Source organism: Leptodactylus fuscus, chromosome 3, assembly GCF_031893055.1.
Source record: "Leptodactylus fuscus isolate aLepFus1 chromosome 3, aLepFus1.hap2, whole genome shotgun sequence".
NCBI lineage: Eukaryota > Metazoa > Chordata > Amphibia > Anura > Leptodactylidae > Leptodactylus > Leptodactylus fuscus.
Window position 1 is genome coordinate 147,472,096 of NC_134267.1, and position 18,813 is coordinate 147,490,908.

Genomic DNA, 18,813 nt, shown 5'->3' on the forward strand with positions numbered 1-18,813 from the left:
CATTTGAGTGTCATCATAAAGAAAGGTGGCTATATTGGACACTTCTTTTTTGTTTTTGTATGTCAGAAATGTTTATTTCTAAATTTTGTGTTGTTATATTGGTTTACCTGGTGAAAACAAACAAGTGAGATGGGTATTTATTTGGTTTTTATTACCGTATATACTCGAGTATAAGCCGAATTTTCCAGCCGCAATAGTAATGTATAGAATCTCCCATTAAATGGTGAAAAAAAAAAAAGCTTTAAAAAAAATATAATAAAAACATAAAATAAATAAAAGTTCGGGTCGGCTTATACTCGAGAATATACGGAAAGTTGCCTAATAATTCTGCACAGTAATAGTTACCTGCACTAGATACCCTCCCAAGATACCCAAATCTAGAAAGAAAAAAAAAAAAACACTCCAACTTCCAAAAATATTAAGCTTTGATATTTATGAGTCTTTTGGGTTGATTGAGAACATAGTTGTTGAACAATAATAAAAATAATCCTCTCAAATACAACTTGCCTAATAATTCTGCACACAGTGTATGTCAGCTGTATTTCCCAGACTGAACAGTGCCTGGGGACCTGGTCTACAGCTCCATTGCCCCACCATGGCTTCATGGTTACAGTAAGAGACAGTAGCGCTATGTTGGGACAGTGACTGAATCCATCCACAGCACTCAATTCAAGAGCTACAGCTGATAAATGGACTATAGGTTGAAGAAATTCCAATTCTTCTTTCTCTAAACATTCCTCCCCAGGCTTCGCTCTGCACTATAGTTTACCTCCCCAAACTGCCACCCAACTTCATAGCAGATAGGGGAGGTAATTTACAACCCAAAAGATAAGAGCCACCCCATAAGCCCTTTTCACCTGAGGGCTAATTCACATCTGCGCCCCGGTCTCCGTTTTGCAGGTTTCCATTTCCTGCCCAAAACTGGACAGGAGACGGAAACCTGCAGTCATTTTTCAAACCCATTCATTTGGAAAGTGTCCGGCCGTGAGTGCCTGTGAGCGTTTTGTGCTCTCTGCGGCGAAACCGTTTTTTTGGTTTTTTTTACCAGACACAAAGTTGGACATGCAGGACTTTGTGTCCGGTTAATAAAAAAAACAAAAAAAAAAAAAAAAAAACTTTCCCCGCAGAGAGTGCAAAACGCTCGCAGGCGCTCACGGATGGACAATGTCTGCCAGGTTTCCGTCTTCTGTCGGCAGAAGACAGAAACCTGAAAATGGAGATCGGGCGCAGGTGTGAACCCTCTCTGATCTGCATATAAATAAAACAGCGATATTCTTGCTGCAAAGCTGAATAACAAAGGCATATTAGGAAAGTGTGTAAGGAGTGTGTAAGGAGAACTACAAGGTACTGAGATTACGATGATAAACAAATCTTCCGGGAAAATCCACATGTTGTACATACGGACTTTGAAGTGATTTTGCCATGCCTGGGCTATATAATAACTGTCCAACTAGATCCTTGACTACCTCACAAACCGCCTTCAGCATGTGAGAGCCCAGGACTGTGTGTCTGACACTGTGATCTGTAGCACCACAAAGTACAGTTCTTGCCCCATTTCTCTTCACACTGTACACTGCTGAATTTAGGCACAGCTCATCTAGCTGTTACTTACAGAAGTATTCCGATGACTCTGCTATAGTAGGCCTTATCACTGATGGTGACGATAGGGAGTACAGAGACTTTAACCAGGACTTTGTGGACTGATGCCAGCGGAACCAGCTCAGGATTAATGCTGGGAAGACCAAGGAGATGGTGGTGGACTTTAGAAAACGGAGAAGTGCTCCGATCCCGGTGGAGATCCAGGGGCCAGGCATTGAGATAGTCAGGACCTATAAGTATCTGGGTCTGCTCCTCAACAATAAACTAGACTGGGCTGATCACCTGGAGGTGCTACACAGAAAGGGCCACAGCAGACTCTACCTGCTCAGGAGGCTGAGGGCCTTCAGAGTCCAGGGGACACTTCTTAGGGCCTTTTCAACTCTGTGGTTGCTTCAGCCATCTTTTTCTGTGTGGCCTGCTGGGGGAGCAGTATATCAACCAGGGACAGAAATAGACTTGACAGGCTGATCAGAAGGGTCAGCTCTGTCCTGGGGAGCCCCCTGGACCCAGTACAGGTGGTGGGTGACAGAAGGATACTGTCCGTGGTGACCTCCATGCGGGAGAATAAATCCCACCCTATGTATGAGCCCTCGACAGCACTGCGCAGTACTGCTTCACCCAAAGTGTGAGAAGGAACGCTATCGGAGGTCCTTACTCCTAACCACGGTCAGGGTACATAATCTACACCAGACCAAGCAAAGAGAGAGAGCTAGCTAAATTTTCTTGAAGTCTTCTTTCTTTTCCTTCCTTACGCTGGGTTCACACTAGCGTTCGATCTCCGTTCTGAGGTTTCCATCTTCTGCATGCAGAAAACGGAAACCTGTCAGATCGGGTCCGGCCGTGAGCGCCGGTGAGCGTTTTATGCTCTCCGCGGCAAATCCGTTTTTTTTTTTTAAACCGGACATAAAGTCCTGCATGTCCGACTCTGTGTCCGGTTTAAAAAAAAAAAAAAAAAACTGTTTCGCAGCGGAGAGCATAAAACGCTCACCGACGCTCAAGGCCGGACACTTTTCAAACCCATTCAAATGAATGAGTTTGAAAAATGCCTGCAGGTTTCCGTCTCCTGCCCAGTTTCAGGCAGGAAACGGAAACCTGCAGAACAGAGACCGGGCGCAGATGTGAACGAGCCCTTAGCTGCTATGGATTAGGGCTCGTTCACATCTGTGCCCGGCACTCCGTACTTAGGTTTCCGTTTCCTGCCTAAAACACAGGCAGGATACGGAAACCTGCAGGAGTCTCTCTCACCCATTCATTTGAATGGGTGAGAGAGATGTCCGGCCGTGCGCGGCGGTGAGCGTTTTAGGCTCTCCGCCGCGAAACCGGGTTTTATAATCCGGACACAGAGTCGGACATGCAGTACTCTGTGTCCGGATAAAAAAATCCGGTTTCGCGGCGGAGAGCCTAAAACGCTCACCGCCGCGCACGGCCGGACCCGGTCTATGGTTTCCGTCTTCTGGCATGCAGAAGACGGAAACCATAGAACGGAGACCCCAAACGCAGGTGTGAACCCAGCGTTACTAGTATTTTTTTCTCAGCTGACGCTGGGTTCACACCAGCGTTCGGGTCTCTGTTATGAGGTTTCCATCTTCTGCATGCAGAAGACGGAAACCTGTCAAACCTGTCAGACCGAGTCCAGCCATCAGCGATGGTGAGCGTTTTGTGCGCTCTGCAGCAAAACCGTTTTTTTTTAAACTGGACACAAAGTCCTGCATGTCCGACTCTGTGTCCAGTTTAAAAAAAAAACGGTTTCAAATGAATGGGTTTGAAAAATTACTGCAGGTTTCTGTCTCCTGTCCAGTTTCGGGCAGGAAACGGAAACCTGCAGAATGGAGGCCAAGACGCAGATGTGAACGAGCCTTGATATGTGTCTCCTTCTGTAATATATTACTGTTTATTCATCTGTATCTGTATTACCATGCTGCTGTAACACTGAAATTTCCCCCAGGTGTGACTATTTTAGGATTATCTTATCTCATTTTTGCAGCAGACCCACTGTGATCAAATTTGTGGCAGAAAAATACAACAAGGTGTGAATGTACCCTTTCTCTCTCTCCTGCTCTGTGTCTGATGTCTACATTCTTTATTTCATATTGTATTAAAGGAAGCAGAAAAATACTTGCTGTTATTCTTCTGCCTACTACCGTAGTAATAGTATGCATATGACATGTCATTTCACTACAGAATAAAAAAAATTAGATACTTCTATTTGGCCACTAGATGTCAGCACCAGTAAAAAGCTGCAATATATCATAATCATCTTTATAAAGATAAACGTGACAAAATAAAAATACACACACATAAAAGAGCTTGTGAACACTGCAACAAATTATGGAACTCAGCAATCTTGTGCTATACATGAAGGCATCACCTCTGAGGGGTCACTGAATAGCTGCAGCGGTCATGTGTACATAATCACTCCCAAACATGCCAATAAAATCAGTGAGGACAACTGAAACAGAGGCACTGGAGCAGCAGGGACTTTACTAGGCGAGTATAAGTTTTTGGAGTTTTACATACAAAATAAAATCCTGGACTTCATAACCAAGTTTCCATCCTGACTTCTGATCCTGCTACTGACTCTGTGCTTCTGTATTTATATGGCCTGCTGCTATTCAGTCATCTTTTACCAACTTACTCAACATCCGCTGTTGCTTGAACCTGTTGTTCCCAGACAATAGTGAGAAGTGAATTTTTTAATTTTTTTTTTTTAGGTTTCACCTTCCCTGGCCTCCTGCCCTAGTACTAAAATATCTCTAACAACCCCATTAAGCACTAAATACTATGCTGTAGGAATATTATATTCTAACATTGAGTTTGGTTCACAAGTAACATTCCACATTCTTATAGAGGTCCTTTCACCCCCTCTACCAACTCCACTTTGTATTAGGTCTGGGCGATTAATCGGAAAAATAAACAAAACCGAACATTAACTGGGATAACTGAAGTGATTTTGTTTGCATCGGCTATTACAATAACTCTTCAGATCCCAGAGTATAACAAGTGAAGGTCCTGGGGAAGTGATTAAACATAAAAAACTGGGCTCATCGCAACTCCATTCTGTCTTTGGTGCTTCTGGCTGATTTCAGGCACCCATGAGGCTTGTGATTGGGTCTCAGTGATCACATACAGTACAGACCAAAAGTTTGGACTCACCTTCTCATTCAAAGAGTTTTCTGTGTTTTCATGACTATGAAAATTGTAGATTCGCACTGAAGGCATCAAAACTATGAAATAACACATGTGGAATTATATACTTAACAAAAAAGTATGAAACAACTGAAAATATGTCTTCTATTCTAGGTTCTTCAAAGTAGCTACCTTTTGCTTTGATTACTGCTTTGCACACTCTTGGCATTCTCTTGATGAGCTTCAAGAGGTAGTCACCGGAAATGGTCTTCCAACAGTCTTGAAGGAGTTCCCAGAGATGCTTAGCACTTATTGGCCCTTTTGCCTTCACTCTGCGGTCCAGCTCACCCCAAACCATCTCGATTGGGTTCAGGTCTGTTGACTGTGGAGGCCAGGTCATCTGGCGTAGCACCCCATCACTCTCCCCAACAGTGTCACCAGCAAAGTACCCCCACACCACCACACCTCCTCCTCCATGCTTCACGGTGGGAACCAGGCATGTAGAGACCATCCGTTCACCTTTTCTGCGTCACACAAAGACACAGTGGTTGGAACCAAAGATCTCAAATTTGGACTCATCAGACCAAAGCACAGATTTCCACTGGTCTAATGTCCATTCCTTGTGTTCTTTAGCCCAAACAAGTCTCTTCTGCTTGTTGCCTGTCCTTAGCAGTGGTTTTCTAGCAGCTATTTTACCATGAAGGCCTGCTACACAAAGTCTCCTCTTAACAGTTATTGTAGAGATGTGTCTCTTGGACACATCTTGTGACTCTTGGTCTTCCTTTCCTGGAGTAGTCCTCATGTGAGCCAGTTTCTTTGTAGCGCTTGATGGTTTTTGCAACTGCACTTGTGGACACTTTCAAAGTTTTTCCAATTTTTCGGACTGACTGACCTTCATTTCTTAAAGTAATGATGGCCACTCGTTTTTCTTTACTTAGCTGTTTTTTCTTGCCATAATACAAATTCTAACAGTCTATTCAGTAGGACTATCAGCTGTGTATCCACCTGACTTCTGTACAACACAACTGATGGTCCCAACCCCATTTATAAGGCAAGAAATCCCACTTATTAAACCTGACAGGGCACACCTGTGAAGTGAAAACCATTTCTGGTGACAACCTCTTGAAGCTCATCAAGATAATGCCAAGAGTGTGCAAAGCAGGAATCAAAGCAAAAGGTGGCTACTCTGAAGAACCTAGAATATAAGACATATTTTCAGTTGTTTCACACTTTTTTGTTAAGTATATAATTCCACGTGTTAACTCATAGTTTTGATGCCTTCAGTGTGAATCTACAATTTTTATAGTCATGAAAATACAGAAAACTCTTTGAATGAGAAGGTGTGTCCAAACTTTTGTTTTGTACTGTAGGTGACATGGTGTTGGAACGCTGGCATCTATGCTTCATGACACCACGTGATGCTGAGGCCCAATCAGCGGTCCCTGACGACAACTAGAAGTGCCAAAGACACTAGTGAGTTGCGAAGGAGCCCAGGAGAGTTGAGTAATAGAGATGAGCGAGTACTGTTCGGATCAGCCGATCCAAACAGCACGCTCCATAGAAATGAATGGATGCACCTGGTACTTCCGCTTTGACGGCGGCCGGCCACTTAACCCCCCGCGTGCCGGCTACATCCATTCATTTCTATGATCCGAACAGTACTCGCTCATCTCTATTGAGTAACACTGGTTTTTATGTTTGATCGTCTCCCCTGGTTTATTATAGAGCATAAGAGCAGTTCTGGTTAGGCCGTGTTTGGTCGAAACCGCTGGGAGAACCTCATGAGACGAATCTTGCACGGTTTGCCCAACACTTAGTCATACTGTAATAGGGGCATGTCCTAAATAATCACCATTAAGCGTAAACAAGGTAAAATGCCTGATTTAGGTCATAATTGTCCAGCCCTACTTCTTAGCATCAGTTAAAAGATGCTACCCCACTGATTCAAGCACAGCTGGAATGGTTTCTCTAGTCCCCACGGTTTCCATGCAACAAGGAGCACAGGAAATTTTGGCTCCTGATTTGTTATTTAGACTTTGTAATGTCAGAAGGACCGTGTAAGGCAGGGGGTGTAATTCAGAGCTCCAATCAGAGGCAGCCAGTATCAGAGCTCAGAATCATACCCCTTGCCTGTGCCTACCTGACACCACACTCCTGACAGTACTGAGACTAACTAGAATATCAGGCACCAAAACTAACAGCCATGATTGCTTGGGAACTGTGGGGGCTAGAGAAAAAATTCCAACTGTGCCAGAATCAGTTGAGTAGCACGTGATGTAAAGAACTGGTTATGTTGAAGGTAGTAAAAGTTCCTCTTTAATGCATCATCAAGCCTGTCAAGGAGTACATTATGTATGAAAAATAAATAAAGTAAACTACACCCTGTGGACCTCTTTATAGTCAATAGCGTCCCTCAAGCTCCATTCGTGTCCACTATTATCGGGGTCCATTTTTGCCATTCTCTCCTGATGGACCAGAAGAAGAGACATCCTGGGACAGATGTAAATGTATTGTAAGCTATTGTATTACATGTATATAATGCTCCAATATTCATAGAATCAACAAAACACAGGTTTAATTTTCAAAGAGTAGAGCAAAACACCGAATTCTTTGAACACTTTTCCCGAAAGAACTATAAGTAACATTTGTAGGTGTTCAAGCTATGCAATGAAAACATGACATTACTATTTATGGGCTAAAAAGCTCTGTTTAATTCTGTTATATACTTTGCAAAAGCTCAAACAGTTTGTGATTCACAGACTGAACTGCAGAAGAAAGATGGTGCAGGAGGAAATCACTACACTGAAAGAGTTAAAGTGAAGAGAAGGGATTGACACAGGACAATGCGTGTCTTACCTCCAGCATGATGCTGTGTTCAGGCGTCTAACCTGAAGCATGACATTGCAGCAGCACATACAAGCCTATGAGCTGTGTGCTCAAACACGTGAGCGTGATGTCACAGAGCTCTTAAAGGGACCATTCATGGACAAGCTGTAACATCACAGTGACACACTACCAATTATCTGCTATGTTTACCAGTCTGGGATGTTTTCTTCAAATTTACACAGCCACCCACTAGTCTGAGAATATTTGGCAAACAGAAGTAAAGCTAAGTGACTGCGCACAAAGCCTGCCCTTTTTTGGGAGAAAAAACTGTAACACAAAGTCATATGGAATGACGTATTTTAGGGGTGTGAAAAGTATATAAAATAATCTGACCTCCGCCCCCACAACATGTTTTTCCTGCTAAGTTATGCTAAGATTTTATTTCAACATTAGTTTTACCAAAGAAGTCTCCAGCCTTTGTGCTCAGAATAGGAATATACTGTATATAGAAAAGGTAAACCAATAGTACTAGCAGCTAATAGCAAGAATATAAATGACAAAAACTTTATTTAAACAAAGACTCACACATTTGCAGGCATTTGTTAAAAGCACACAATAAGGCTTGATTCACAGCCGTGCAATTTTCCTGAGATTTTCAGATTCACTAAGAGACAATGTAAACTTGGAGATGTGTTGTGCAAACACAGCAGATTTCTTACAGCAGCTGATGCTGAATGATAAATTTGGTCATCTTTAGACTGTCTTTGTTTATACCATTGATGAGTTTTTTTCTTTAAGCAAAAATGTTATACCAATAGGTGTAAATTTTGGCACAATGTGGGTGCATTAGAAGCCACTATACGTCAACACCTGGGTGGGAAACTGAAACGTCAGCCATACAGCTTAGTACTGAAACACATTCATTTCCAGTACTAAACCGTTTGCACCACACAGTCTGAAACCCTCTGAAAATTTGATGTATTACAGCATGTCTGCATTAAAGTGGAAATGACCGATTCCCTACTTATTAGTAAATGACTGCAATTAAATCTCTACAAACTCAACTTGAATCTGAGTTATTAGGACAGATGGATGCCATGTGATACAAGGCCTGGTCTGAACTGCCTTTGGTAGGTGCCCTGACTTGTTCACAGGAGTAGGATAAATCAAGCCTTCTTGGATGAGACTGAAATAATCGCTATTACTGAGGCTTTAGCTCGCCTGAACTCAATGTTGTCTGCCAGGATTTGGATGACCATCTGCACAAACAGGCAAACATATTCAAGGCTGAAATGTTATTGCATGGAGAAAGCACCTCAGGCTTACAGACTGTCTTGTCATTGATAGAGAAGTTGCCCCTCAGTGGTTAAATCTGTAGTGCAGCCATGACCCAATCGTCTTCAATTTGACTTCTTCACTGATTTATAAATAAAAGTAAGAAGCCCTCACATGATTGCTTGAGGCATCAAAATTCATGCTTGATGGACGAGAATCCATGCTTGATGCATCTTGGGCATACAGACTGATACAGTATTTTATAGCCTTATATTTTTATATTATAGTCAAGTACAATGTGAAATGAAGAAACTGAAGCAGACTGTACTGAAGAGCTGTAAAACGAACACAATACGCCTCTGCCTTCATCAAACTAATGGAGAACAGTCTATTCCCAGGAAAAGCTTTAGACTAAGCATAAGTCCCGTGCTATAAGCAGCTTTTGTCAGATAAAACCCTCCATATGCCAGTCCTGGTGCTGCCGCACTGAGGAACACGTGAGATGACCACTGAGACTGAAATGGAATAAAGCACCCCATCCTGTATAATCATATTATTTGTGCTTTAAGCCAGCTGACATATTTGTAGTTTGATATATATGGAATTAGATGATATCACACCATGGAGCACATTTATAAAAACCACTGAATGACACTGCTGACATGGTACGAGGTCATGTCCAATTTAGCCCAACAGTTTTGTGATGTAAGCTTCAACCATATACTGCACACGTTTGTGCTATTCTCTAATCCATATTTATGTTAAATACAGTCCTATGAAAAAGTTTGGGCACCCCTATTAATCTTAATCATTTTTAGTTCTAAATATTTTGGTATTTGCAACAGCCATTTCAGTTTGATATATCTAATAACTGATGGACACAGTAATATTTCAGGATTGAAATGAGGTTTATTGTACTAACAGAAAATGTGCAATATGCATTAAACCAAAATTTGACTGGTGCAAAAGTATGGGCACCTCAACAGAAAAGTGACATTAATATTTAGTAGATCCTCCTTTTGCAAAGATAACAGCCTCTAGTTGCTTCATGTAGCTTTTAATCAGTTCCTGGATCCTGGATGAAGGTATTTTGGACCATTTCTTTCTACAAAACAATTCAAGTTCAGTTAAGTTAGATGGTCGCCGAACATGGACAGCCCGCTCTCAAATGATCTGAAAACAAAGATTGTTCAACATAGTTGTTCAGGGGAAGGATACAAAATGTTGTCTCAGAGATTTAACCTGTCAGTTTCCACTGTGAGGAACATAGTAAGGAAATGGAAGACCACAGGGACAGTTCTTGTTAAGCCCAGAAGTGGCAGGCCAAGAAAAATATCAGAAAGGCAGAGAAGAAGAATGGTGAGAACAGTCAAGGACAATCCACAGACCACCTCCAAAGAGCTGCAGCATCATCTTGCTGCAGATGGTGTCACTGTGCATCAGTCAGCAATACAGCGCACTTTGCACAAGGAGAAGCTGTATGGGAGAGTGATGAGAAAGAAGCCGTTTCTGCACGTACGCCACAAATAGAGTTGCCTGAGGTATGCAAAAGCACATTTGGAGAAGCCAACTTCATTTTGGAAACAAAGATTGAGTTGTTTGGTTATAAAAAAAGGCGTTATGCATGGCGTCCAAAAAGAAACAGCATTCCAAGAAAAACACTTGCTACCCACTGTAAAATTTGGTGGAGGTTCCATCATGCTTTGGGGCTGTGTGGCCAATGCCGGCACCGGGAATCTTGTTAAAGTTGAGGGTCGCATGGATTCCACTCAGTATCAGCAGATTCTTGAGAATAATGTTCAAGAATCAGTGACGAAGTTGAAGTTACCCTGGGGATGGATATTTCAGCAAGACAATGATCCAAAACACTGCTCCAAATCAACTCAGGCATTCATGCAGAGGAACAATTACAATGTTCTGGAATGGCCATCCCAGTCCCCAGACCTGAATATCATTGAACATCTGTGGGATGATTTGAAGCGGGCTGTCCATGCTCGGCGACCATCTAACTTAACTGAACTTGAATTGTTTGTCCAAAATACCTTTATCCAGTATCCAGGAACTGATTAAAAGCTACAGGAAGCGACTAGAGGCTGTTCTCTTTGCAAAAGGAGGATCTACTAAATATTAATGTCACTTTTCTGCATACTTTTGCACCGGTCAAATTTTGGTTTAATGCATATTGCACATTTTCTGTTAGTACAATAAACCTCATTTCAATCCTGAAATATTACTGTGTCCATCAGTTATTAGATATATCAAACTGAAATGGCTGTTGCAAATACCAAAATATTTAGAACTAAAAATGATTAAGATTAATAGGGGTGCCCAAACTTTTTCATAGGACTGTATGTATGCCATGAAAGTGATGGCACAAAATCCAATGCTCTTACAACTGCTCTATGACAAGGAGATAAATTAATGCCCAATGAATTTGCCTCTGTACTATGCGACATTTATTTATCATTACTTTAGCCATTCTGCCCATGAACTGCTAACAATTACCGTTCCGTCTAGGTATTAGCAATGTAGCGCTCATAAAAGATAATAGTAAGAAGTAGCAGGATAGCTAAATATGGTAAACTGCTCCTCTGCCTACCCGGATTTACAGTCTGTCAAAAGCCACCTTCATGTTTCTGGAGCTGGGCACACAGCATGTCAGGCCAGGTCATTGCTATGCTGATACCACAGCATAAGACCCTGCATAAAGTGTGAATCTTTTAAGACCCTAAAGGTGAACGGCTTCTTCCAATACCATCCTAATTGATCTTGCTTTGCATTCATGTATGGAAAGCCTATTCTCTGAATAGCTGCTATCATCAGGCCATCATCCAGGTGCACTCATTGACTAAGAGTCCATACACTGCCACTTATTTCCTGGGGGGAAAACAAATGATCAGATATATATAATGATTCTAATTACGTGGTCTAGGTTTTACCTGAAGTGACAAAAATTAACAAAAATCTCATGTCTATCAACAGTCTCCAGATTGTAAATTAATTTTAGTATTACCATATATACTTGAGTATAAGTCAACCTTAATATAAACTGAGGCCCCTAATTTTACCACAGAAAACTGGGAAAACTAATTGACTTGAGTATTAAGGGGGGGGGGATCCACCATTGCAGATAAAAAGTCTGGTCATGTGCGTTACAGCTTAGTAACTCCATGTGCCTCATAGTAATAACAGTTAACCCCATCATGTCCCTCACATTAACCCCCTGCTACTGATATGTGGGACATATGGAGGTAATAATTAGGTATCTTCATAATTGAGGTCCTTTATTAGTACCCCATGTGTCTCACATATTAGTAACCCTTATATGGGGCACACAGGGGTTAATATGAGGGACATGATGGGGTTAGCTGCTATTAATGTGAGGCACATGGAGTTACTGAAACTAAATTAATAACCCCAAATGCCTGACATTACTAGGAATAGTAACTCCAGCAGGTACCTGTGTGTTTTACTTTCACTTTATTCTAGCTTCCTCTCCTCCATACGGCAGACATCTTCTATAAGACACAATGAATCCTGGCCACTGACTTAGCTGCAGATTTTACATTCTAGTGGCTACAGGACTTTTGATGACATCACAGTCACGTGACCTACATGACAAGCCAATCACAGAGCAGTAGCAGTAAAGGACCTATCCCTTTGTTTAATTTATGCAGGTCCTTCAAGTTTCTGTGCTGTGCTCCGTGGACCCTGACTCGAGTATAAGCCGAGGGGAGCTTTTTCAGCATAAAAACTGTGCTGAAAAAGTCGGCTTATACTCGAGTATATACACAGTATATATAGGAATTCTTTTTTCATTTAGAAAAGCTTTTACCTCCTGCCTTTGGAATATATGATCCCGCGAACGCTCTCAGGAACATTGTTAGTTCATCAACATAAACAGTCAAAACAAAATATTATTGAGATGTTTATATTGGAAATAATGAGTTCCTGATTCCATGCCAGTGATGCAATAACTGGAGTCGGATGATGACTACTATCCCCTTTGAAGCTGCCTCACCATTTTTTTTCTAGAAACAATTACAACAAATACCTGGCAATTAAAGTCCCATACGTGGTGTTAAGTAAACAATGAGAGCTGTTCAAAGGCACAAATAAACCTAAAAACCATAGAAACTAGTTAGCAATTAGCTACAGATATTGCAACCACTGGTGTCATTAAAAACTTTATGTGGCTTTATAATTAAGTAGATAATTATTATAATAATTAGGAGATCATACTTCTCAATGTGATCTAAAAACAACATACTGAAAGCTTGTACAGGAAACAAAGAAGTCCAAGACAAGAGTATCTGTGGTGGGAGGGGGAGGCACCAATATTTGGTACGTTATGATGATTACATCCAGCTGAAATGGTCTACGACCATTGGTGTGCTCTCTCTCCTAACAAACGCAGTCACAGACTTGCCTCCAGTTCACACCATGAGATTTCTGACACACCCTGCAACTGTGTGTTCCCTTCTGTGTGGCACCTGGTCCAGCCCATAAGGCATAACAAATTCACCGGTGAGTACTCCTGAGCCAATCCCTGACAGCTTCCGCCTATATTACTAAGCTCAGCCATTGAATCTTTTGCCTCTGAATCTGTGAGGGTTCTGTTCTACACTGCATTCGGATTATCATTTATTGACCTTAGCTTTTATTATTTGACCTTGCCTCTGATTCTGTGCTGCTACCTACCATGTATGACCTCGGCCTGTCCTGTACTACTGAACCTGAGCTGCCCACCCTGACCCTTGTTTGTCTGCCTGTATTCTCTGTTGCCTCATACCAGAATCTGTCTGGTCCTTGGTCAGCAATCACCTATCCCAGGACCCCTCAGGTGGCACAGTGGGTCCAAATATCTGCTTCCTGTTAAACCAGCTGAATCACAGTAATAAAAAAAAACATTAAAAAGTGGCACATATCTATAAATATAGGAGTGACTTTATTAATAGTTTAGTATAATAATATTTTAGCAGAAAGTACAGTAGCACAAGAAACATTTAAGCGGTAACAGTTCTGAATATCTAAGGACTAACCAATTTAAAATGATCACAGCCCACATCCATGAGCTGGCACAGTACGAGCATCTGCACATGGTCAGCATATTATTGTATGTTCACTTGAAGTACTTTGGAGAGGAACGTAAGGTGGTCTTTCACCTTCTAAATCCTCTCCATAAACCGTCCCTGTTATGCATTTCATTATTTTCAATGGAAGGCAGCAATGGATGCTTCTTTTTTCAACATACAACATAATCACAGTGGCAAGCAATTGCACTATCTATGTTGAAATAATAGATTTTTCTTGCTTCACTATCAGAATGCCGAATCCTTTTACATTTACTTGTGCGGAGGTCCTTTAACTAAGCTTCAATGTAATGTAAACAGTTTATGTGCCAATTTTAGTCTACTGAAAATCCTTACCTACTAAAACCTGCCAGATTGCCAAATACACAACATCCAAAATATTTTCATGTAGGAATTCAATTAGCATACTTCCATGTATAAATACACCATTATTGTACTTTCCAAAAATAAATAAATAAATTTGATCTACAATACATGCATGAATGAACCAACATGAAACAAGTCAGTCAGCAGTGCTTGGTATGGATAGTAAAGTTTAGACTATGCAGATATATTCCGAACACTATTCGCTGTAAATAAACAGGAGGATCAGAACAATGTGTAAAGCTCAGCAGAGTTCTGTGCAGTGGGCACCCTCACTGGAATGTTCCTAAGAATGCAGTCCAACTTCCTAAATGCCCCAGGCATGATTCCTTTAACCTAGAAGTACCATATAAGCAGGGAGGAACCTAAAAGAAACACTCCCCACCCAGTACTCCAGTGTTTACCTGCCTAGTTATTAGTGCTTCCTTACACTTTAGTCTTTCACCTGCTACTTCCCTATTCAGGCAATTATCCATCAGCCCCATAAGTTCTCCTACAAATTATTCAGTAACCTGAGTAAGGAGACGTTCATTTATGTTGGTTCCAACAGCAAATTTTAATAGTGCCTTTTAAACTAAGCCATCAAGAACTGTTTATAAGGACATACTACAGCTTTTTGGGGGTATTTTGGGAAAATTATAGTATTTGCTTTATCTGCTTTATATTGGCGGAACCCCCTTCATGGTAATCCTGACCTCTGATGCTGGCTGTTCACCTGGCACCAGTGTACACAACAGGAAGTTTAGCCTCAAACTTCTTTGGCAGTTAAAACCAAAGAAGTTGTCACTGCTGTCGGCAGTCATTCACAATAGATAAATGGAAAAAAAAACAATATAATACAGAGCGAGAACAAGGCATATGGTCGGCAGATGTACAGATCATTTACCGGATTGCTACTTTATTTCAATGACTTCTATGGCTCGATAGCTTTTCACAAGCTTTTGTTTCATATTTTACACCAATCTCTAAATTAGTAAAGTAATGTTAACCTCCTTTCTTCAGCTTGCCATCCAGATGTCAGAAAAAGGCCACACAGTGTTTATCAATGGAGGAGGCACAATGACATGTTTGTCACAAGCCCCTTCATCTGCAACTATCCTTTAAAAGGCAGCCCTGTTCAGATGGGACAGGAGAAATAGTAGAGTACTTCACTTCCCTAATCCAGAATTTATAATAAACAAGTATCAGTAAATGGCACATAATCCTTCTTACAGCAGTAATATAGCGGTCAAACCCTTTAATGTTAAAATGAAGGAAACTACAATATGTATATTTTATACTTAGGAAAATAGATTTACTGATAAATTCTTTGGGGATGAAACTTTATTCACATAACCATGTTTCTTGGCCATGTGGTGTCTGTGAAAAAGTAGTAGTAGTAGTTTCAGATTTCCATTTACACAGCCCAAATTAGCCCGCTGAAGGTCGTGAGTCCGTAAGAAAAACTGTCCCCGCCTAAATGTTGCAGTTTGAGTGTAAGAACTTCTTTGAGTGATATCTGTGATATACTTTTAAAATGTCAAACAGTTCATAGTAATGTCTCTAAAATCAACAACTCTACAGAACAGGTTCAACCACTACTCTGCCTTTTATACATGAGCTTTACTTTTGTCAGAAAAACTTCAGTCTTCAGAAACTGATAAACAGGTCTCATAGCGATTACTGACAAACCACACTCTTGCCCCGTTCAGGCTTATGTATCTCTAGAAAAATATTTCAGCTGCTTAATAAACAAAGTATAAGACAAGATCATTTTCACAGCCCTCTTACACAAGTTTGTAAAGTTTTTGACTTGAAGAGGACCTATCACCACTTATAAAATGCTAAGTGCATTAATTTTTTTCCATCCATCACCCATTCATAGGATAGGTCTTCTTAAACACATACTGACAAATTAACCCCATTATTGTTCTGTAAGGATAGTCTCATGATCTCACTACATTACTTATTGCAACATTTAAATGCTTCTTCAGATAAAAGTATGAACATCAGAGTTTTCTTATTGACCTAAAAATGGCTTACCCAAAATTTGATCCTGGCTATGTGTACACCTCACTTGTACGTACAACTGACCTTTCACGGAATCTGGTGTCTGTGGTCTGTGTCCACGCGAAGTCTATTATGCATGTCATTGAGTTGGCTGTAGGCCCCCTGGAAGGAGCTGCTGTCTTTTTTCCAGTGGATCCTAAGTCATGTATATGAAGGATGCCTTAAGTAATGATCTTCTAAACCATACTTCATACAGTGCAGAAAGTAGGCCAGAAATTGTCAAAAACGTCCCGTCTAAACACACACACACCTAAAAAAAAAATTAGAAAGTTAAAATGAATACGCTGAGAAGAACCTTCCTCATAATACACAACCTATCATTTAGATGAGCACAGGAAACAGTCCCCAAGCATATAAACTACATTCATCACTTTGAAAGGAGGATGTATAACAATGTCTAGTGGTTATAGGTTAGTAGTCATGATGTATGTTTAGTCACTCCCTTTACACAAACCACCAACTCAGCATTCCAAGGAAAATCTTGATCTTCACTCCCATCCGTCTACTTACATTTTGTGGCTACTGACCTCAGCTTCTGAGATAAAGGGCCAACCAGGAACTGACACATTCTACATAGGAAAAAGAGCTTCACACGAAGATATGTGTCAACAAATCTGGTAATTTTTTATTAGTAGAGCAAACGTTTTCGGTCTGGATGGACCTTCCTCAGGCTCTACAAATTATCAAAATATACACAAAAGAATTAGGGAAAGGGGATATTAACAACATATCCCAAATAAAACATAAAGTGCATGACACCATAATAATCACATTCATAAACAGAGAACATACAAACATAGAATACATATATGGAGAACCATGCATGGTTCTCCATATATGTATTCTATGTTTGTATGTTCTCTGTTTATGAATGTGATTATTATGGTGTCATGCACTTTATGTTTTATTTGGGATATGTTGTTAATATCCCCTTTCCCTAATTCTTTTGTGTATATTTTGATAATTTGTAGAGCCTGAGGAAGGTCCATCCAGACCGAAAACGTTTGCTCTACTAATAAAAAATTACCAGATTTGTTGACACATATCTTCGTGTGAAGCTCTTTTTCCTATTGATACGGGGTGGGACCCTAGCTTCAACACTGGGACGAAGTCTGTATCCCTATCTACATTGACACATTCTACATGAAATCAGTCACAACAAAGATGAACATCAGAAAGAGAAGATATAGGCTAAGGCCCCACGGGCCATATCCAAAGCACTAAAGCGCTGCGGGAAGAACTGCTGCGTGATCGCATTGCGGTTCCTTCCGCAGCACTTTTAAGAGAAAGTTCACAGAGTTTTCCTCTGCGGACTTTCTCTTAACATTATACCTAAGGGAAAGCCACCAGCGTTTCCGTAGATATAATTGACATGCTGCGATTTGCAAAGCCGCAAAACAGCTTTGCAAATTGCAGCGTGTCCGCACTGCGATCTTTTCTGAAAAGTGGGGATGGGATTCGCATGAATCCCATCCACTTTGCCTGCACTGTACAACGCCACGATTTTTCCCGCAGCGTCTCCACTGCGGGCAAATCGCAGCGTTTCTGGTCCGTGGGGTCGCGGCCATAGAAAGTAAATGAAAGACCACTCGGAGTGGAGTGCTTTTATCTCACAAGAGAAGATAATTCTTGGACCCCCTCTCTACTAATGATAATAATAATAATAATAATAATACCACTTTATTTATATAGCGCCAACATATTCTGCAGCACTTTACAAATTGTAGGGTTTAAGTACAGACAAAAAGAGGCATTACAGAGTAATAGTCAATTCACACAATGGGACTGAGCGCCCTGCTCACAAGAGCTTACAATCTATGAGATAGAGGGGGTGACACAAGAAGTAGCAGGGACAGCATAAGAGGTAGCATTGCTTATACAGTGGAGAAGCCATCTTTGTGATAAAGGTTACTTTCATTACTCATTTAAATAAAGCTGTATGAGCCATCAGCAGTCAGTGTCCTTTAGTGTGCAGATGGTGCCTGGACATATAAAGTTACAGTCTGATACGGCATCATATCCTATAGGGTAATGTGGGAGTGTGAGCAGAAGAGGGTTAGTTTTATAGATTCTAACTGCAGAAGGGTTTACATTAGAAATTGTGATAGGCCTGTCTGAATAGATGTGTCAAAAGAGTTATCAGTTTGCGCTTGAAGTTGTAGAAATTGGGAGTTAATCTGATTTTCAAGGGTAGAACATTCCAGAGAAGTGGTGCAACGTGAGAAGTCTTGTATACGAGAGTGGGAGGTTCTGATAATAGATAATAGTCTTAAGTCTTTGGGATTTTTAAAAGTGTTTTATATGGTAATAATTTTTGGAATTAAAAATGAAGTAAAAGAAGAACCAGAAAGAAAGAAAAAGAAAAACAAAAATTTCAAATATTCAAAAGCACATCAGTGCTTAATATTTCAAAGGATTAACAATAAACATAAAATATATTAAATAAAATATTTAATAAAATATATTAAAGAAAAATAAAATA

The 18,813-nt window shown here is 40.7% G+C and overlaps 1 protein-coding gene across 2 annotated transcripts in view; it reads right to left on the bottom strand.

The window, feature by feature from the left end:
* The window catches only part of TNK2 (tyrosine kinase non receptor 2), a 101,632-nt gene extending 85,103 nt beyond the window's left edge, over window positions 1-16,529 (bottom strand). The window contains exon 1 of one of the 2 annotated variants that reach the window (XM_075268502.1): window positions 16,356-16,529. The gene's annotated coding sequence lies outside the window, so the exon portion shown is untranslated. Of the gene's footprint in view, window positions 1-16,304 lie in introns of both variants that reach the window. The other variant, XM_075268503.1, reaches the window with a different exon arrangement.
* Between the last annotated feature and the right edge of the window lie 2,284 nt (window positions 16,530-18,813).